Here is a 15,752-nt window from a genome sequence, read left to right on the forward strand (position 1 = left end):
AGAGATTAATGAAAAGCACTGATAGTCGTCATTTCTATGTGCAGGAGGGAGGAAATACGGGAGGTGGCCATTCCAAAAGTAAAGACAAGGATGAGCTAACTGCTGTCCCTTTGACGGAAGACCGGAAACGAACCAGATCACAACGAATCAATCCAAGAAAGGATGCGGAGATACCAGCACGAAACAGAAAAGGAAAGAAGTAACGCAGTATTAATGATTCTGCGAATCCCTCAGGATCTGAGATCCTGAGGGATCGCTATTTTATCTATTTTCTGTACCTAGATATCTCTGCCATCTTCCCTATAAAAGGGGTAGCACTGTTGGCTTCAGAGAGGATCTTTTAGGAGTGTAATTTCTTTTAAGGAAGATCAGGACTATGATCTTTATGTTCGGGTGAAGACTTGAGTTCCTGTAATTTTATTGCATGCTTTAATACAAACTTGTTCGCTCTTTCATCTTTGAGCCTGGATCTATCTTAAGCGGTGTACCCCTGGAGGCTAAGGGCCCGGCCCTGGAGGACACTTGCTCTTGTATTATTATGCGTGGTTTCCGTGTGGTTTGTTCATAGACATACTCTGGTAATCTGTTGTGTTTTGAGAATATTTTATTACATGCTCTGTTGTGATTAAGTCATTTCGTGTTCTTGAACTTTATATCGATGCTATGTTAGTTTACCAATTCTTTAAGCATTGATTAATCCTATAGGACACTGTTAATTTATTACAGAATTCTTTACGATTATAACAAGTCACCTGGAAAGATCTGTTCTACATGAGTATCGAATGTGACTATTCTTTATTATGAGATACAGTCGTATGTGTTTCTAAGGTTCTCTAGTATTGTTACATCATATGAGATTGAGGGATTGGTGTTTTGATTGGCATGGTTAAATAGAGTTGCAGCTTAAAGAACTCAGTTATTACTTATTTCGATTACTATTCTATTCTTGAACTGTTGTTCCATTTACCTATTGTTCCATTTATTTGCTGTTCTATTTATTTTTTGTTCCATTTATTTGCTGTTCCATTTCCATTTGCTGTTCCATTTCCAGATTGCTAATTTGCCGTTTCTTGAGGACGGACTTAGGCTGTAGAGGACCCCAGCATCTGCTACTTGGTCCCCAGACCTCTAATCTGCTCCCGTCAGCTATGAAAGGGATGTGTTATTGCTACCAAGCCCTTGGCTGACGTGTTGTTCCATTTCATTATCATTTCTTTTATTTGATGTTTCATTTCTAATCATTAAGAACGTTCCTAGGCTGTAGCGAGCCCAACATCTACTATTTGTCTCCCAGACCTCCGATCTATTCTCATCAGTTATGAAAAGGATGGGTTATTGCTACCGAACCTTTGGCTGATGCAATACTTGGTGTGATTTAGTCCTTTGAAGTAGTTAAGTTGTAGACTTGCATTAGTCTACTTTCGTAGTTGTAAATAGCTGTACTACAAGCATTACTCTGGCAAATGCTAGCCTCAAACTGAGACACCTTTTGAAATAACCAGACGATCCCGGATTGACATATTAATGTGAGGTAACTAGAGGTGAAAGAGACCCTTTTTATAGCTCTACATTTTGGCACCGTTGCCGGGGAAGGAGTGTAGCCATTTGTCTTTTGCAGAGTAGTGTACGAACCTGCTAGGGAAGAATTGGGTTTTGAAAACGGAAGGTAAGAACCTACGTACGGAGCATGTAAAAGCCCTGCTCCTTTGCCCGCTTTCCTGCAGATTTGCCGTTATCTGCTTAAAATTTAGTAGTTAAATTTGAGTGCATGACTAAGCAGAAAAAGCTAGAGAAAAATCCCAAACCGTTAGCGAAACCAGAAAAAGCTAAGGGACCGGTGACCCTTGGTCGATCGACATACATAAATGAAATCTATAACAAAGCCGAATCTCAGCCTTCAGTAGGACCCAGGAAAGTTACTTCCAAACAACCTACTAATTCCCTTCAGGCCTCAGGCTCACCATCTGAAGCCTTTGCTGAGGTGCATAGTCAGACTGACGAACAGGACTTTCAAGAAATTGAAAATTCCATTCCAGAACAACTGCAGGAAGGGAATCTAAGCAATCTTTGTGAAGGAGAGGGAGAAACAGGGGAAACTGGGGAGCCAAGATCTCCTTCTAGGATAATTCAGCCATTAAATAGCCCAGACAAAGGGAGCGTGGTAAAAATTATTATTGAAGACACCCTATTTCCTCAGACAAAAATTCCAGATAGAGGAAGTGCTATTAAAACTGTTCCTGTTGAAAATATTCCTCCTCAACCTAGGAATACCCTCTTAGATCTTCCGAAAGGTTATTGGCATATATTTGACCCAATGGCTCAAAATCAGCCAAACACCCAAACCCCTACATTACAATATCCCATAGTGGATTCCGCAACAAATGATCCTATGAAAGCAATCCCCCTTCAACACATTCCTACATTTCACGGACTGACATCAGAAGACCCCGATGCATCCTTATTTGAATTTGATGTGCTATGCAGGGGATATGATTACACCACTGACCCCCAGAAATTAAAATTGTTCCCCTCCACTTTGAAAGAGGCAGCTTTAAGATGGATTATGGGTTTAGGTGGTGGAGTTATAAATAACTGGGAACAAATGAAAGAATCTTTCCTAAAGAAATATCAAGATTACTGTAGGTCTAGAGAACTGAAAGATGAAATATTTCAGATGATAGCTAGACCAAATGAAACATTAGAAGAATACGTGGAACGCTTCCAATATAATATGCAAAGATCCCATTATGCATCGTTGCCCTTGCCTGATAACGTGTTGAAAACAACATTAATAAGGGGCATGAAAGAACAATGGATTGAAACATTAAACATTATGGGGAAAGGGGATATATATCAGGAAAGTTTTGCTGACATAATAGATTTATGTATAAGGAGTTCGAGAGGTAGTACACGAATCAAACCAGCAGAACATGATCGATTTACACGGGAAAATAAAATTTCATCAGAAGGAGTAACACGAGTGGAAATTGGGAATTTACTTGAAAATTTTAAAACTGATATACTAGGAACACTGACTACACAATTGGACGTTTTGCAGGCTAAGCAGAAACAAATGGAGGCAGAACAGAATTTAGCAATTTTTTGCCCCAGATGCAGGAAGAAGCATAGCCATAAGGAATGCCCACTAAATACAGTTCAGACATGCGCCATTTGCACAAGGGATCACTCTACAGAAAATTGTCCCTCATTACCTGGACTGAAAGCGGTATATAAGGAAGCGGAAGAAGAACCAGAAGCAGTGTATCTACTTAACCAGCGTCATCAGTGGCAGCCGCGACAAAATGGTATGTTTTCAGACCCAACTTCTTCTTTTCAGTATCCGCAATACAATACTCAACAGTATAATACATGGCAAAGTCAGTTTCAACCCCCATTCCCAAATTGGTCATCACAGTCATACCCTTCTGCAAACCCGTGGCTAAATCAGACAAGCCAATCTGGCTGGTCGAATCCTCCTTATCCCCCACCATACTGGCAAAACAACCCTTATCCACCGCAATGGACTCCCCCCACTTCACAAAGTTCAAGCTGGCAGAATAACTGGCAGAGACCAACACAGCAGCCAATAGGAAACATTCCTTTCCCTCAACCTACACTACCAGCTTTACAGCAAAATCCCCAATCTAATCTCAGACCCCAACTCCCAGCCCAACCCAATCCCAACCCAAATAACAGACCGGTCCAAGCACTCCAAATTCTAGAAACACCAGAAGAAGGACCCGATCTGAGGGAGTGCAATGATCTGCAGTTAAGATCTGGGCGTATCATTCAAACAGAGGGAAACAAAACAGTTCACATTGAAGATCAGTTACCTAGAGAACAACTGTTACAAGAAGAGGATGAAAACAGGCAACAAACTCAGAATCAAGTAACTACATCCTCTCCCCCGTTCCCAGAACGTTTAGTCATACCTCGACCTATACAGCAACCTAATTTTGACATTCTGGGAGAATTACAAAATTTGTACATAAAAATCCCGTTCCTTTAGGCCATTCAGGACATCCCAATATACGCTAAAACTATTAAGGAATTGTGCATAAAAAGACCAAGAAGGAATGTAATAGATAATCCAAGAGTTCAAGTAGTCGGCACTTTATCCGACCTATTATCAGGAAAGGAAACACCTATTAAGTATGAAGACCCAGGAAACCCAATAGTAACTGTTCAAATTTATGGCCAAACCTTAACCAATGCCTTAGTTGATCTTGGAGCTGCAATCAATATATTGACCACCTCCACTTGCCAAAAGTTAGGAATTACAGCTGCAGAACCTACTTCAACTTTGCTGGAATTGGCTGATCGATCTGTGGTCAGGCCAGAAGGCATATTGCATGATGTAATGGTCTCAGTTGATTCCTGGGAATACCCAACTGATTTCCTGATAATAAATCCTAAAACCCGACTAGATGGACATCCATTAATCTTAGGAAGGCCTTGGCTCACTACTGCTGATGCCTACATCGGTTGTCGACAAGGAAACATGATCATAACAAAGGGGGCAGATATTAAGAACTTAGTACTATATCCCCCAGCGCAGCCAAGCATCACAATAGTCAAAACTAATAGGCACCCTGTATCATATCTTACTGACAACATTAGATCTCCATTAACTATACAAGAAGCGTTAGAGTTCAAAAATCAAACAGAAGATGATGCCATCAGTAATTTTATTAGTCAAACTGAACTCACATCTCGTACCCAGTGTCATATGATAAAAGCAGCATTTGATAACGAAGTAGAGGAGGAACCTCTAAAAGACGTGCATGACCATACAATCCCTGTCACGTCAGTTGCACATAGTAAAATAGTGGAAATCGAACCTGGGAAGACCTTAAACATTAACGCCAACCTTACACCGGAACAAGAAACAAAACTCATCCATGTTTTAACAAAATATAAAAATGCATTTGCATGGGATTACCCCGATATGAAAGGAATTGCTCCTCAATTGTGTACACACCGCATCTACATAGAGAATGATGCAAAACCTGTCAGACAACCTTAGAGAAGATTAAATCCTCATCTAAAAGAAGTAGTAAAAGCTGAGCTCCAAAAACTTTTAGATGTTAACTTTATCTACCCTATCTCTGATAGTAAGTGGGTCTCCCCACTTGTGGTGGTACCGAAAAAGAATGGGAAGTGGAGAATCTGCGTGGACTATAGAGAACTAAATAAGGCAACGCAGAAAGATCACTTTCCTCTCCCATTCATCGATCAAGTATTGGACACTTTGGCAGGCAAGAAATTCTTTTCTTTTCTTGATGGCTTCAGTGGGTATAACCAAATACAGATTGCCCCTGAAGATCAAGATAAAACTACTTTTACTTGTCCTTGGGGAACATTTCCCTACCGAGTTTTACCTTTTGGTTTATGTAATGCCCCTGCCACATTCCAAAGGGCTATTCTTAGCATATTTGCAGATATAATAAATGAAGGATTGGAAGTATATATGGATGATTTCACTCCATACGAAGAAGAGTTTGATCCAGCACTGGAAACACTAGAAAAAGTCCTACAGCGCTGTATAGCTACCAGGTTTTGTCTATGCCATGAAAAGTGCTACATGATGATGACAGAAGGACTTATTCTAGGGCACTATATTTCAGCAGCCGGCATACAGGTAGACCCAGCCAAAATCCAAATACTTTTGCTTATTCCTACTCCTACTACTCAAACAGAGGTATGTAGTTTTCTTGGATTCTCTGGTTATTACAGAAGATTTATAGAACATTATTCACGTATTGCTGCACCATTGTATGCACTAATTGGTAATATTGATTTCCTTTGGACAGAGAAATGTGAACGTGCTTTCAATGACCTGAAAAATCTTGTATCTACAGCCCCAGTCCTTCGCGGACCAAACTGGGATTTGCCATTTCAGATATCATCTGATGCCTCAGATACAGCCATTGGAGTGGTCCTTGGTTAGGAGGAGGATAGAAAACCATACGCCATTTATTACATCAGCAAAAATCTATCCCCTGCTGAATTAAATTATACTGTAACTGAAAAGGAATTTCTAGCTGTTGTACATGCTATCAATAAATTCAGACATTACATCACTGGATATCCCGTTATCTTGTACACAGATCATTCTGCTATAAAGTATCTAGCAAATAAACCTGTCACAAATGGCAGAATAACCAGATGGCTGATTTTATTGCAGGAGTTTGACATTACAATCAAGGATCGACCTGGCAAAGAGAACCCGGTAGCTGATTTCCTCTCAAGAATGCCCAAACCAGTCGATGCAGCAGTAGTTGAAGATCAGTTTCCAGATGAGCATCTCTTTGCTGTTGCTGTTCAAACACCCTGGTATGCTGATGTCGCCAATTACCTAGCAGTAGGTAAGTTACCAAAACATTTAACCCCTAATGAGCGAAAACAGATTGTCCAGCGAAGTACCAGATTTTCCTGGATTGGAGGCTATCTGTTTCACACAGGGGCAGACATGCAAATCAGGAGGTGCGTTCGACAAGATGAAATCTTTGATATATTGAAAGCATGCCATGACCAACCATGTGGTGGACATTTTGCTGATCGCAGGACTGCACATAAAGTATTACACACAGGGTATTATTGGCCCACAATTTTTAAAGACGCAAAGAAATTTGTCCAAGCATGTGATAGTTGCCAGAGGGCGGGACGTCCTAGTCACTCAGATGAAATGCCCTTGAAACCACAGCTGGTTATCGAACCGTTTGAGCGATGGGCCCTTGATTTCGTGGGGCCAATCAACCCACCATCAAATCAGAAAACATACATTCTAGTGGCAACAGAATATGTCACTAAATGGGTTGAAGCAGAAGCCTTGCCCAGGGCGACAAAAGAATCTGTTATACAGTTCTTGCTCCATCTATTTGTGCGCTATGGCCTCCCTAGAGAGATAATCACAGATGGAGGGCCAAAATTTACTGGAAACAGAATAGTGGCAACACTCAACAATTATCATGTTCAGCATAAAATGACTACCCCATATCACCCACAGGCAAATGGGCAAGTAGAAAGCGGCAACAAGATAATAGAAACAATTCTAACCAAAACAGTTGCATCACATAGACGCGATTGGGCTGCCAGACTACCAGAAGCACTGTGGGCTTATAGAACAACATGGAGAAGCACCACTAGCCACTCACCTTACCAGCTTATGTTTGGAAAACAACCTATCTTTCCTATCTTTCCTATCTTTCCGTGTGGTTTGTTCATAGACATACTCTGGTAATCTGTTGTGTTTTGAGAATATTTTATTACATGCTCTGTTGTGATTAAGTCATTTCGTGTTCTTGAACTTTATATCGATGCTATGTTAGTTTACCAATTCTTCAAGCATTGATTAATCCTACAGGACACTGTTACTTTATTACAGAATTCTTTACGATTGTGTTTTGCATTATAACAAGTCACCTGGAAAGATCTGTTCTACATGAGTATCGAATGTGACTATTCTTTATTATGAGATACAGTCGTATGTGTTTCAACAGAAGCAGATTAAGTATGGTGTGTTTCTAAGGTTCTCTAGTATTGTTCCATCATATGAGATTGAGGGATTGGTGTTTTGATTGGCATGGTTAAATAGAGTTGCAGCTTAAAGAACTCAGTTATTACTTATTTCGATTACTATTCTATTCTTGAACTGTTGTTCCATTTACCTGTTGTTCCATTTATTTGCTGTTCTATTTATTTGTTGTTCCATTTATTTGCTGTTCCATTTCCATTTGCTGTTCCATTTCCAGATTGCTAATTTGTTGTTTCTTGAGGACAGACTTAGGCTGTAGAGGACCCCAGCATCTGCTACTTGGTCCCCAGACCTCTGATCTGCTCCCGTCAGCTATGAAAGGGATGTGTTATTGCTACCAAGCCCTTGGCTGACGTGCTTTTCCATTTCATTATAATTTCTTTTATCTGTTGTTTCATTTCTAATCATTAAGAACGATCCTAGGCTGTAGCGAGCCCAGTATCTGCTATTTGGCTCCCAGACCTCCGATCTATTCTCATCAGTTATGAAAAGGATGGGTTATTGTTACCGAACCTTTGGCTGATGCAATACTTGGTGTGATTTAGTCCTTTGAAGTAGTTAAGTTGTAGACTTGCATTAGTTTACTTTCGTAGTTGCAAATAGCTGTACTACAAGCATTACTCTGGCAAATGCTAGCCTCAAACTGAGACACCCTTTGAAATAACCAGACGATCCCGGATTGACATATTAATGTGAGGTAACTAGAGGTGAAAGAGACCCTTTTTATAGCTCTACAAAATTGAGGGTTGTTTTTGTTTTGCTTCCCAAGCTAACAAAGTTTACCTCTCAATCAAAGTTAATCTTTGTCCAGTTCTTTGTTTTTCTGCCAATTCCTCAATTATTGGATTACCAGTAACTAGGGTGTTTGATGATCCTATCTCTATCTGTGGGGGGTTTTTAATAAATCTACCTTGAGGATCTCTATATCTAGGCATAAAGAAACATAACTAAAAAGGAATGTAACTAATGTTTTTGTTTTTTTTTTGAAATTTATCTTTCTATTGACTATGCCGATATTTGCCTCCCCGGCAACGGTGCCAAAATGTTGAGCTAATTTGTTTACCAAAATTAACACAACTATTTCTTATCAACCCGGGTTGTTTATGCTTTGAGGCAAGTTCACTATATGTGAAGATCAGATGTAATCAAACCTTGAAAGATAAGTTATTCAAAAACTTAAAGCAATACATCCTATAACTCTAATTCAATTAGTTTAAAAAGAGGAAGAATATTGAAATGGTTCTTGACTCAAGAAGTCCACTTTTGCCTCAATTACCACTTAATGAATCAGAGATTAAAACCAAGAACTTAAGATGGATAAATTATTAATGAAAGAAGCTCCTAACTTAAGAGACACATAAGGTGTTTCATCATAATTCATTCATCTCAATACCAAAATCACATAAAGAAACTACTTGCATGCAATCAAAGGAAACTAGTTTCAATTCATCATATTAGTAGAAGGGATGCTCAACTTGAACACTTCGTTTCTCCAACTTAATAAGATGATGAATAAGCTAAGAACTAATGAAATCAATCACCATTCATTAACCATAAAGCAATCTGAAGTAAAGCTTTGAAAAACTAGTTCTAGAATAACCAGATTACAAGAAATAAAACTAGTTAACAAGGAAGTGTACTTAGCTTGGAATGGGGGCCCTCCACCCTTGCCTTGCACACTTGAGAAGTGATATCAGAAGCTCAAATTCAGTCACACATCCATAGCATTGAACAAAAAAATAATAATAGCACAATTCTTCAAATTAACTCTCCAATCCAAAAGTGTGTCAGCATAAAAGTATAATAAGTCAATACATAAGCCATCAAAGTCTTGGCTCTTAAATAAGAAGTCTCATGAAACAAACCGATCTATATTCACTCAAACAAACCCATCTACTCTTATCCATCTATCTAAGTCGAATTCATTACTCCCATCCCAAGAAATATGACCAATCCCATAGAATCTCAAAACTGCCCTATTTCTATGGAATTTCTGAATGACTAGTCATAATTGACTAGCACCAAATGGGCCTAATAAAGCTTGTTCTGTTCGAGCTAAGCATAGCTAGCTTAGTCCTAGTTCCCAAGCTGTCCATCCATGCATTCAATTCGTGCCCAAGTGTCATGCAACCACATCAACCGTAGAGCTATTACGGGAATTTCTGAATCTGCCAATTTTGCACTTAAAACCAAACTTTCATAAAAACTTTAGAAATTGAAAAATTAAAATTAAATACCTGAATGGATATCAAATATGCATCAAAATGGGATGAATGAAGGGAAAATGGATGGCAAATAGATGGATTAGTAAGTTCCTTGGAGCAAAAATAAGACCAAAACTAAGGGCCCACACCCATTATTCTACTTCATCCTTAGGTTTTGAAAACCCAAACTGGACATAATCCCAAATATTATGAGCGTGCAACCTGGGCGCCATCTTAAAGGCCCACACATCATAATCCTTCTCTATGAATGGTGGGAATCATGAGCGTGCAACGTGGTCGCCATCTTAATAGCCCACACATCATAATCCATCTCTGTGAATATTGAAAACTGAAGTCTTAATAACCCACACATCATAATCCATCTCTGTGAATGGTGAAAACTAGAATTGGAAAAACTAGAAATTTGAAAAAATCATCTTTAAAAAAAAATCTCGTCAAATAAAAATATCCCCTTTTAAAACTTTACTAAACCTTTTTTAATAACTTTTATAAAAAAGCTTTCATAAAACACACAAATCTTTTAAAACCTTTTTAAATTCCTTTCCAAAAAAGCTTTCATAAAACACACTTACAAATCTTTAAAAACCTTTAATAAAAAACCTTTCACCAATACTTTTAATAATAAAAAAATTACTAAGCCCCTCTCCTTTCACGTCACGTATAAAGTCAAGCAAAGTGACGAGCAGGCCTTTTAACGTATTTAGGCTGATGGATTTTTAACGTTTTGCTTTTCACGGGGTTTGTTGTTTGACCCTAGCCAAAATAACCCACCACCGCACCTTTCGACAGAGTTGCATTGCAGAAAATCAAACAATTGTAAGTTTGCCTCCTTGAACGTAGGTCCTGACAGAAGGGCAGGAGTGTGAGCCCAATCTTTTTTTAATTATCCCACGATTGTGTAGCATACTAATTATTTGACAATTTTGCAAATTGAAAAAGTCACTGATATTTTTCCCTTGTCTCTCTGTTGACTGGTTTTGCTGCTCCACGGATTTTGTGATTTTTTCTAATTTGTTGGAAACACAGAGGAGCCAAAACACAAAGTTCACACAAAACATATGAGTTACGGCTTTTATATATATTTATGACTAAATTGTAAGTGATTCTATTTTATTTCGTTATTATTTTTATAAATTATAATTGTTGGAATATTTAATTCTTACTTGTCTCAGTGGTGTCTTTCTAACTAGAGGAGTTTCTTTCTAACTATGTTCCTAGTTTGGTGTGTGGTTGAGATATTCTCTCAACCAACAGATTGTATGTCCAAGATAGTTTTCCTATCTTGAGACAATACTCCTGTATATATGTAATATGATATTTGATTAATAGAGAAAAAGATAGTTTACACTATCAGTTTTTTATCATGGTACGAGAGCCCTCCGAGTTTGGCCCCTCCTTGGCTTGGCCCATCTTGGGTTGAGTGAAATAAGAAAATATATTTGAATTGTTTTAGATTTTTTGTTTGTCCATTGATAGAGTCTATGTCAACATTTCCACAGGAAGCTCCCATGTTATTTCGGTTCCCTTTTCCATGGAATGCAGATTTCGTCTTCATTCTCATTCCTGAAGCAGCACTGGACAGTAGAAATCGAATGGGCGGTGCAACCAATTCAGGCGGAGATCTTGTGAACAACAAGCAGTGGAGGACGCATCAAGGGTTGTTGGTGTAGCTGCAAGCACTGTGTGCGATATGCTGCTGCTGAGCGATCTGCCTTCCCTGAGCAATCCTGGAGTCAGTGGTGAAGTGCAGCGGAAGAGTGGTGAGCCAACGTGGATTAACAATGTGTAACAGCTGAGGTTGTGTCTGCTTGTGGGAGCAGCTTGGAGTGGCATGATGTTGATCAGAGGAGGCACGACGTGGCTGTAGTATCAACATTCGATCTATTGTTTGAGACGACGATCAAGCAGAGGCCGTCATGGATTGAATCCAGTTTCTTTTGGATCACTATGGAATTGGAGCCACACTTGGGAATTGATCCTTGAGCTCGCAGACCGGACTGCCATGGAGGAGGCCACAGGAGGCTGGAGGGTGTTGGGACTGTTGTGAAGGAGGCCGGGATTTTCGAGGAAGAGGCGGTATCAGTGGTCATCGTTCTGTAAGCCGCTCTTGTTCCTGTTCATGTTGTTGTGCCGGCCGAGTAAATGATCCTGATTTTAGCGCTACCGAGGGTTGCGTTTCTGAGGTCGTCCCCAAAGTAGGGAAACAGGTCATTGAGATTCCTATCTTCCACGCATAAATCTAGTCATCGCATTTTTCTCACCAGTCGAACAACCACTATCAAAATCTTGGGCTTCAGGCTTGAGATGGAAGCGATGCCTTGTAGGAGGTCTGGTGGATCATAATTCATCTTCACTGAAGGGGAATTCAAAATCTCAGATTCTAGCCACAGAGGAGGAAGCGAAATTCTATGCCTCTACACAATGTCTGAGCGACATATCGACGACTTGGAAGGATCTCCTATCACGAAACGAGTCACGGAGACTTGGAAGGATCTGCTTTCACCGATCGATTCAGGGTGGTGGAGTGGCTACCGTGGCTAGCGGCTTGCATGTTTAAGTGGGGAGTCGTGCATGGGCGGAGGCAATAGGTTTTGATGTTGTGCTTTGAGATTAGCGTTCAGGTTATTCGCGAGACTGTTTCTGAGCAAGGTGAGGGCATCATGAGAGGGACCTATCAAGGCTGAAAGGATAGCCAGTAATTCAGTGGTCAAACCTGCAGATGGACTGTTGTTTGCCTTGGGGACCTCTGATCTAGGGGATTGAAGGTTTTGAGCAATGTTCAGATCAAAACCCCGAGAAGGTGGAGCAACTTTTTGAGATGAAGGGAACGAGGAGTTCATCCTATTCAACAATTGAACGACCTGATCCCCATCCAAAGATGACTGTCCATTTGATTTCTGAAATAAGAATGGGGGCATTGGTGGGTGGAAACCTTACAGCTGCAAGACTGTTCGGTGCAAAACCATTGATGCCAATGATTAGCTGGATTTTGCAAGTTAAAAAGAATTCTTGTGTGTATTAATATGTCATGTCATGGTATGGTATTTCATTGTTGTGTGTATTAATGTCATGGTATTTTGGGTTGTCATTGTAGTGATAATGGTCTGACCAACTATTATCACAATTATGAGTGTGTTGGAACTGGTCATTACAACAATACACAAGTTTGCAGGATTTATTCGCGAGACTGTTTCTGAGCAACGTGAGGGCATCATAAGAGGGAGCTATCAAGGTTGAAAGGATAGCGAGTAATTTAGTGGTCAAACCTGCAGATGGACTGTTGTTCGCCTTGGGGACCTTTGATCTAGGGGATTGAAGGTTTTGAGTAATGTTCAGATCAAAACCCCGAGAAGGTGGAGCAATGTTTTGAGATGAAGGGAACGAAGAGTTCGTCCTATTCAATAATTGAACAACCTGTTCACCATCCAAAGATGACTATCCATTTGATTTCTGAAATAAGAATGGGGGCATTGGTGGGTGGAAATCTTACAGCTGAGAGACTGTTCGGTACAAAACCATTGATGCCAACGATTAGCTGGATTTTGCAACATAAAAATCATTCTTGTATGTATTAATATGTCATGTCATGGTATGGTATTTCATTGTTGTGTGTATTAATGTCATGGTATTTTGGGTTGTCATTGTAGTGATAATGGTCTAACCAACTATTATCACAATTATGAGTGCGTTGGAACTGGTCATTACAACAATACACAAGTTTGCAGGATTTATTGATTATCAGATATGATGAAGACATGCTACTGAAAATCACAAAATCAGAGATTGGAGGATGATGGACAATCGAGTTTATGTGAATTAGTGTGAGTTTGTGGAATAGATTCATGGTGTAGTATGAGTCACATATTGTAATTAGAACAAGTCTACATAAAATATACTCTTTTTTAATGGTCAGTTGTGGTCTTGAAATGTTTTATGTACCTGTTGCAAGACCCAGAGAGGTAAGCGCACCCTTTGTTATGTGTTCCCTCTGTAAGATAGTTTTAACAACCTGGAAAAGCGTGTCATGCGGAATGGATACACTTGGGTGGGCCATATTTGTTTTAAACTCCATGAGGTGAAATTTTATATTTAGAGAGAGTTTATCGAGAGGTTTAATGAACCATGTATGTGAAGGACTTCCTAGTAGACTAACAGTTGCAAAGGTTGGGAACCCATGCATTCCGATAGATGGTTGTTCCTTTATATGGACATTGACAATTGCATGAACAAGGTACAAGGTGTAATTACAACACTGGACGAGATGTAAACTTTGTAGATTGATATCGAGACAAGTACTCATTAAGGGGGGGTGTTGGAATATTTAATTCCTACTTGTCTCAGTTGTGTCTTATAGGTCGGTCTAATTCAACCTAGTCAAAGTTATTTATTTGATCTAGTAGTATTGGTGCACAAGAAGGATGGATCATCGAATATGTGTCTAGATTATAGGGAGCTCAGCAAGCTCACTATTAAAGATAAATTTCCTATTCCTGTCATTGATGAATTGTTGGATAAATTACATGGAGAAATTTACTTCATCAAGTTGTATCTCTGTTCAAGACATCATTGATGAGCCTCGGTATTGCAACAAGAATGATGCAACTCCCAAGGCTACCAACTTTAATTATCAACCCGAGGTTAATATAAACTTAAGAGGTGTCAACACTATATGTGAAATGTACAGCGTGTCCTTCCTTTACTGTCATGATGTAATGGAGTGCATGTAATGAAATCAAACCCTAAACTAATTACAAAAAATGAATGCCTCGAAATGGAAAACTTAACCTATTGCAAGAAAGATAATACAAGGAAAGAAACATATTCTAATTGCATAAATTAAATATCATGAACTAAATGTAAACAATTACATTTAAAATATTTTAGATCCATTAATAAAGTTCATTGGAGGTGGAAATCAAGAAAATCATCACTGTATTATCCAATCCATAAGTATGTCCATTTAACCAAATCGTTGAAATGTTTTGCATGGGTAAAGAGGTGAGTCCTAAGTGGTATTTAGTCTTCCCTAATAATTTACTTAGATCCTAGGGGTATTTTTTCAACCCTAAGTGACAATAACCAAGATTATTGAGTGAATCTAGGCAAGTAAATGCATGTTTGAAGGCTACTACAAGAAACTATAGGATGTTACAGATTTACTACAGGAAGTTATAATTCATCGAATGACCCAGAAAATTAAATCCAAATTGGATGGCAAATATATTTTTATTGACTAGGATGTCTTAGGTCTCCATTCCTAATGGAATCACTCAAAAATATCTATGTTAACCCGTGCTAAAAAAATATCAGAAAATTACTAGTTTAAAATCTATAAATTCAAGAACTAGTGAGCTTGTAAATCTATCAAATGCCTAACCTAATCAAGTGAAAATTCAATGGGGTAATTTTTGTTATTAACTAGAATGTTTTTATGATCTAATTCAAGTATAACCAAATCTATTGAATATTGTTATCATGCTCTAAAAAATAGCAGAAATTTACTGCTATTTGCCACAAAGGAGTTCTAGAAATCTAGATTTGGGAATAAGCAAACTAATCCAAGTAGATAAATGATTATTATGACCTTCAAAAGTTGTTCCATGGATAAAATGATGTTTTTGATCTCGAGAAAGAACTTACTTCAACCATTTAACCCAATCCTACAACAAGAAATCATTAACACTAAATGCAGAAATAGGAAAAAAGAAAAGAACAAGAAATGCATGTGAATAAGAAGTGAAAAGAAGAAAAGTAAATGATATAGAAGGGATCTGAGGATCCTGGGATGGACAAGACCAAGGAAAATCAGAGTCCTATGAAGGATACCAAGATCTAGACCCTGAACATGACACTAATCTTCATTATTTCCATCAATACAATTACATCCCTGTAAGAAAATACAATGTAGCTGCAAAAATACAAGTTCTCTCCACAAGAAAACTAATCAAAATATCCACACCTAGAGGAAACGTTGACTTGGTACTTATACA

This window comes from Pinus tabuliformis, chromosome J (assembly GCF_031772625.1).
Source record: "Pinus tabuliformis cultivar Carrire ecotype Pingquan chromosome J, CPIR1, whole genome shotgun sequence".
NCBI classification, from domain to species: domain Eukaryota; kingdom Viridiplantae; phylum Streptophyta; class Pinopsida; order Pinales; family Pinaceae; genus Pinus; species Pinus tabuliformis.